The sequence below is a fragment of the Gossypium hirsutum genome, chromosome A06 (genome assembly GCF_007990345.1).
Source record: "Gossypium hirsutum isolate 1008001.06 chromosome A06, Gossypium_hirsutum_v2.1, whole genome shotgun sequence".
Classification (NCBI taxonomy): domain Eukaryota; kingdom Viridiplantae; phylum Streptophyta; class Magnoliopsida; order Malvales; family Malvaceae; genus Gossypium; species Gossypium hirsutum.
Window position 1 is genome coordinate 31,273,208 of NC_053429.1, and position 7,461 is coordinate 31,280,668.

A 7,461-nucleotide genomic window follows, 5' to 3' on the forward strand; every position below is an offset into this window, starting at 1 on the left:
AATTTGGAATAGTAGTTTTGAGACCACAAATTGGAAGTCAAAATATTTATTTTATTATTTTAATAAGTTTTACAGTATGATAGATTAATTATGTGAAAGTTTCGTTAAGAAATTTTACTGTTTAAATGCTTAATTCGATAAAAAGGACTAAATCGCGTAAAGAGTAAAACTTGTGTTCTATTAGCTAAAAGTGTCAAATAGCTATAGAACATTAAATTAAAGGTCCTTAAGTGATAAATAGCCCATTTTTGGTTAGTGGATGATGATAGCATGGCAAATGGTGTAATTTTAAATTATTTTTAAGGTTAAAATGGTAAATGTTTAATAAATGTTATAATAAACAAAACCAAAATTTTATTTTATCATCATCATCTTCCTTAGCCGAAATTGGGAAGAAGAAAAGAAGAAATTCTAGGTTTTCATTTGGCTATGGTTCATTAGCTAATTAAGGTACGGTTTTTGCTCGGTTTTTAATGATTTCTACATTTTTGAACTTGTTGCAACTTAATCTAGCTAGCCCGTACCTTCGTTTTTGAAATTTTTATAGATTTTAAATGATGCCATGGTTCAATACTTGATTTATTTGATGTTTAATGATAGATTATGGAAGCTTGATGATAGTTTTACAAGTTTTATAAAGTGATTTTTGATAAATAAATAAAAAAAGTCAAATAGGGATTAAATTGTGAAAATGTAAAATATGGTAGTTAAAAGTGTGAAATAATGAAAGAAATGGGCTGCTAGACATCCTAATGAAATTTGGCTACCATGGGATTATGGTTTAATTGTGTAATTTTGCATTTTTATGTATTAAGGACTAAATTGTAAAGTAGTCAAAAGTCCAGGGTAAAATTGTAAATTAGCCAAAATGAATGTTTTAGGTTAAATTGAATTGAATGAAAGTTGAATGTCTTAATTTGATATCATATAGAGCAAGATAAACAAATACCGGAACTAGATCGGGGAAAAAGAAAGTTTGGCAAATAGACGATAGTTTTCATCCGAGCAATTCAGGGTAAGTTCGTATAATCAGAATTGAAATTTTCTATATTTGTAATCATTGAAATGCATATGTATAATTGAAATACTTAAAGTATGAATGCTTTATTGATATAATGTATATGTTATCGAGCGCCATTTGAACCGTATGAATTCATAGGATACCAGTGATAGGATACTGGGATTATCGTTTTGGTCGAGCTCCTGCATTTGTTGCGAACTCACCACAGCTCGTATGAGCTTACTGATTTATCAGCTCGAAAGAGGTTACTATTTTCAGCTCATTGGAGCTTACCGTTTCAACTCGTATGAGCTTACTGTTCAGCTAGAAAGAGCTTATCGTTTTAGCTCAATAGAGCTTACTGTTCATCAGCTCAGGAGGAGCTTACCGATCATGGCTCGAAAGAGCATATATGATGATGAATTGACAGATTATTGATATTGTTCACTCGATTATCCTTTGAAGTTCTAATAGGTTCAACGGGCCTAAATAATGTTATACGGACGAAATATGGTTTATAAATGTTACTAATGTTATATATGATATATGAATTTGGAATGATGCTAAGCATTGTATTAATGCATGGATTCTTGTATATTTGTTTTTTACAATAACTAACATGTGATGAATACTTGTGATTAGGTGTTAGTTAATTGAATTGGTTGCATTTTTAGTATTGCTTTGATTATGTATAAATGGTAAGTTTAATTCTGAATCATACAATCTTACTAAGCTATAAAGCTTACTCTGTTTCTTTTTCTATGTTTTATAAAGGTTCGTTAGCTCACTCGTTTCGGACAAGTCGGAGTTGCACGTCACACTCTCCAACTCCCGATTGGTACTTTTGATCTTGTGGATATTTGTAAATATAGCATGTATAGGCTAGTTTGAAAGATGTTAGTTATGTTACTTGATATCATGACTTTGGTATAATTTTGTGTATAAATAAGCCATGTGATTTGGCTTATTTTGATGTTATGTTTTGGTTGAATTTAAGTGTTCAATTATGGTATGTTTTGGCAAGGAATGATGGAATGAAATTGTAAGTGAAGTCTTGTTATGTAGATGTTAAATGAATGGATTATGCGTGTTGTTAAATAGGTATTTGGATTTGTAATTGGTAGGTTTTGATATGGCTTATAATGCGTATGGAAATGGTTATTTTGGCTGCCTATTGAGCTGTAAAAATGTGGTTAATTATACTTGTGAATGATTGTGTATATAGGGTGGCAAAATGGCTTTGCAAATAGCCTATTTTTGTCCACACGGGTGTGTGTCTCAGCCGTGTGTGACACACTGTCATGTTGCACAGTCGTGTGTCCCTTGGTGTGGAAATGGAATTGAAGTCAGTATGCTCCACACGGCCTCACACGTGGGCGTGTGAACGGCCGTGTGGTACAAGTCAGTATACCCCCTAAATGGCACACGGCCTAGCACACGGGTGTGTGACTTGGCCGTGTTGCATAAGTCAGTATACCCTATAGTTTTGGCACGGCCTAATACACAGGCATGTATGGCCATTTTGCAGGGCACACGAGCGTATGGTTGACCGTGTGACCCAAGTCAGTAACCTCTCCAGTTTTCACATAGCCTGGCACACGGGCGTATCTTCGGCCTTGTGACACAAGTCAGTATGTATGCCCTATTTTCACATGTCTAAGACATGGGTGTGTCTACTAGCCGTGTGAGGCACACGGCCTGTTCACACAAGCGTGTGACACTTGAAAAGTTGAAATTTTTCTAATTTCCTAAAATTTTAATATGTTACCGAATTAGTCCCGAATGCATGATTTAAGCCTTGTATGCTTGATTTAAGTATATATATTGAATGTGAATGAATGATATTGATTGAAATAAGATATTAATTGATATATGATTGTTCTGAATTGAGTTATAAGTCCAGTAATGCCTCTTAACCGCTTCCGGCAACGGTTACGAGTTAGGGGTGTTACATTAAACCTCGTAATCAAGTTTCATTTTATATTAATTAATATAATAATACCTGATTATATTATTTTAATAATTTAATTAATTACTTATGACCCTAATTTTGGTATCCATTTCAAACCCTCGATTTATAAATGCTCAAAGATAACCTTATATGTCAGGGTATGACCACTTTTGATTTTTAACAAACCTGATTCTTCTAAACCTATTTTTGGAGCATGACACCATTTCCATAAATCGAACTCGTATTATATAGGTGATTGAATTTTGGTTAGGTAATTTTTTCGAATTAGTGATTAATTAAGGTTCAGGGATTAAATCGTATAGTCTAATTGCTATAGATTTTTAGTTAGGAAATGAATTTGAGGACCTAAATTGCAATTACCCCAAGGCTCAAAATAGTAAATGTACCATGTTTAAATCTTGGTAACTGGACGGTATGATTGATGATGTTATTTTAATTAAATTAAGTAATAAGATTATAATAAGATTGAACTAACTAATTATATAAATTAACTATATAAGACAACAATTGTGGATGGAGAGAGAAGTTTCCATCTTCTCCAAATAGACAAGGACTAAAACTAAGAAGGTCTTAACGCCATTGTTGATTTTTAAGCTTTTAACTCAAATTACAAGTCCTTACTCAAATTACAAGTCCTTAGTTATTTTCTTATACTTTTTGTGTTTTTGAGATCATAGGAGCTTAATCTAGCTAGCCATATATCAATTTCTAAATCTGTTAAAGTTCTCAAAAGTTGTCATTGATTGTTTCTTGAAGTTTTTGGTGTTAAATTGATAAATTTTCAGCTTAGATGTGAAAAGGACTAAATTGTAACGTTTAATTGTTAGTTTTTACTCATAAGGACTAAAGTGAATAAAGTGTAAAACTATTATGAAATTTTGGTAGAAATAGACAATATAGGATCTATAATGGATGAAATTGAAGTCGGATTGTAAATTGAAGCTTGGTATTGAAAGTTATGCTTATTTTATTTTTAAGGACTAAATTTTATATAAACTAAAAATTTTGTATAAAATGAAAATTGATTGTGAAATTCGTTGATTATTGATGGTGTTATATGTTATTACTAAGCCTTAGCTAACGTCGACCTAGATTCCTTGAGAGAAAAAATGAGAAACTAAAGTCACCGATAAATAGCTCAGAGTTTTTGGTAGGTATTTCTATATTCCATATCTCTTAAATTGTTGTGTATTTTCATTGCTTAACATGATAAGATATTGAGGTAAGTTGAGATTGATTAGTTGAATTGAATCAGTATGAAAATGTTGATTTTTGAGATGAAATATTAAATTTAATAAGATTGAAAATAATGTGAATTGATGTAATTGTGCAATTGGCTTTGAATTGGGTTGATTCATGCTATGATAATATGAAATGACAAATTGATTGATGAAATAAAAATGATGAATTGTGAAATTTAGCATTACTCGAAATTGAATAATCATTACCTTGTTAATTGTTCCAGTAGAGTTGGATTTAATTGGTATGCCATAAGGCATATATATCGAGTACAGGTTACTTATACTACACATCGATGAGTCTTGGGCGCAAATTAATCATTTCGGCTTGTCTGATGAGGCACTAGGCTCCATCAATGAGCACTAGACGCAAATTAATCACTTTGGCTCGTCCGATAGGGCATTGGGTGCAAAACGCATCGATGAACGCTAGGTGTAAATTAATCACTTCGGCTTGTCCGATGAGGCACTAGGTGGAAAATGCAATGATTGAGGCGCTGGGTGCCAAAGCTATATATTAGTTGGTTTCGTGTATTCATTCAAATTCTACTCAAGTCAAAGGGGATTCAAAATGTAACAATTTGATAATGATATTGGAAATGAACAGTAATTGTGAAAGATTTATGTGTACCGAATTATAAGTCGAAAGATTGGTATGAAATTTGGAAGAGTAAATCGATGAGATTCATAACATGGTGTACATATATAATATATTCTTGAACTAGCTAATGGAACATGTTTAAATTTAATTATATGGCACAAGTGGTGTATTTAGCATGATGTTTTTGTTGGCATAACTAATGAATGTCTTACATTAGATTAACTTCAAATTCGATTTTTGAATTGAGGAAATACTACTGAGTTTATTACTCAATGGACGGTTTTTGTTTTCCGTGCGTAGGTTAAGTTAAATTTGTGATCCCAAGTTTCAACTTCAGCATCTAATCAAGATCTCAGAGTCAACAATGTTTGTGAACTTCTTTTGTTAGTTATTCGACATGTACCTAGGTTGTGTCGTAATTATTATAAACCTATGTTTGTATATACTTTTAGTTCAAAGGTTGTTATATATTTGAACTTGATTATTGAATATGGATTGTAAAAGGTTTTAAATGTGTTTTGAATTAGCAGCATAGTTGAGAAGTGATATATGAATATATGCATATATTCCTCATGTTATGAAGTTGATGATTGATGTTGTGATAGTGTTACATTTAGTGTGTGAAAACGTGTTATAACTCATGAAATGTTGCTGATGATTGTATGTGTCAATTGGTATTTGAAATAGTTGTGTGTATGGTTTTGTTTGGAAGGAAATTGTAGGTGTTATGTACTATAATTGTAAAAATTGTAGGTGATGTCGCAACCTAGAACTACGTCGTCACGACAAGGAATGGATCCTAGGCCATGGCACGGTAAGGCCAAGTTATTATTTCACGTCGCGACATCAATCTTGTATTTTGAACTTTTATATTTTTGCCCTTATTCAATCTCGGGTTAGTATTTGCAACACCCGAAATCTGACCTAGACATCCAAACCAAGTCCTCAGAATTACATCATCAATCTTAAAAACTCATAGTTATAACGCAATAACACTAAATCTTTCACCACATAATATCCAACACATTTTTAATTAAGTATGAAATTTCCTAAAAAATCATATTATCATAAAATATCAAAAACCCTAATAGTAATTATTAAACGAAAGGCTAAAGCTTGACCAAGCTGCAGTATTGCCGACCTATTCAAGTTTGTGAGCGACCTGCAATTGAACTAGGAAATAAATGAGTTTTGAACTCAATGCATAAAAGATGTTCATTCATGTATAGTACAATTGAAAGAGCATTCTTGAATACCGAGATTTGATTAAGCAACAGAAGTCATTCCAGTTCAGATACAGAACAGTTCAGTTACAGTAGCAGAAGTAGTTTTGGTTTCATTTACAGAACAGATCAGTTTCATATGCAAGTTTTCCTAACCCCAACCTCTACACACCATCTTCAGCCATCCCAACACACCAGTAAGGGCATTCAATGCCCATCCAGCCCTACATACCATAAAGTGTCTGTCTAACACATTTACAAAGTCGCAGCTTAGCTGTTAAACCAAAATGTGTCAAAGCACCAGACTTAGAGTTATTCGCACTGTGGCTTAGCCACTAGTTCGAATCAGAGTACTTCCTTCTTCACAATATCCCAACCCATGCATATGCAATGTACAGATATCCACATTTACAGGGTACAGTTCAATATCAAAAATAGTTATCACGGTACACATACAGTTATGCTATACATATGTCAATCATAGAGCATCAGAGAGCCCTCATACAATCAAATTTAGATCATTCATACATTGAGGAAGTTAATATCAGTGTTGCCCACACACACGGCCTCAGAAAATCAAGATTCGAACTCGATTTATATGCCACACAGCCTGGACACATGCCCGTGTGATTCCAAAACATAATCAGGAAGTTACATGGCCTAGACACATGCCCATGTGGTTCCAAAACATAAAAGTGAGTTACATGGCCTGGATACATGCCCATGTCCTTGCCCGTGTACCTCATTTGGCCTGGGCATACACCTATATCCCTGGTCATGTGGTCCTAAGTCACAAACAGAGAGTTACATGGCCTGGACATATGCCCGTGTCCTTTCCTATGTAGCACAAAGACAATGAATAGTGAGTTACACGGCTTAGACACACACTGGTGTCCTTTGCCCATGTGAACCCTACACTAGTATGGCCATACATGGCCTGGACACACGCCCGTGTGCCTTCCTCGTGTGGCCCCAAATTGATGAACAGTAAGTTACACGGCCAACCACACAGCCTAGCAGACGGGCATATGGCTCACACGGCCTGGACACAGGCCCATGTGCCTTCCTCGTGTGGCCCTAAATTGATGAACAATGAGTTACACGACCAACTACACAGCCTAGCACACGGGCGTGTGGTTTACACGGCCTAGATACATGCTCGTGTGCCTGGTCGTGTGGCGTCGACAACAACCATTTCCAGTGACTAAAACTCACAAATTTTAAGGTTTTCAGCACGCACCTGGTCTTGTTTTGACGAAAAAACAACGCGGAGACTACTCGAAACCTAATTAACCATTCAACAATCAATCAATTTACGAAAACAACTAGATAACACAAACATTAATACTCAATCAATTATGTCGAAGACATCAACGCCAAGAAACTTTCAACAACGAACGCTTACCTACGATCAGTCAAACTAATTC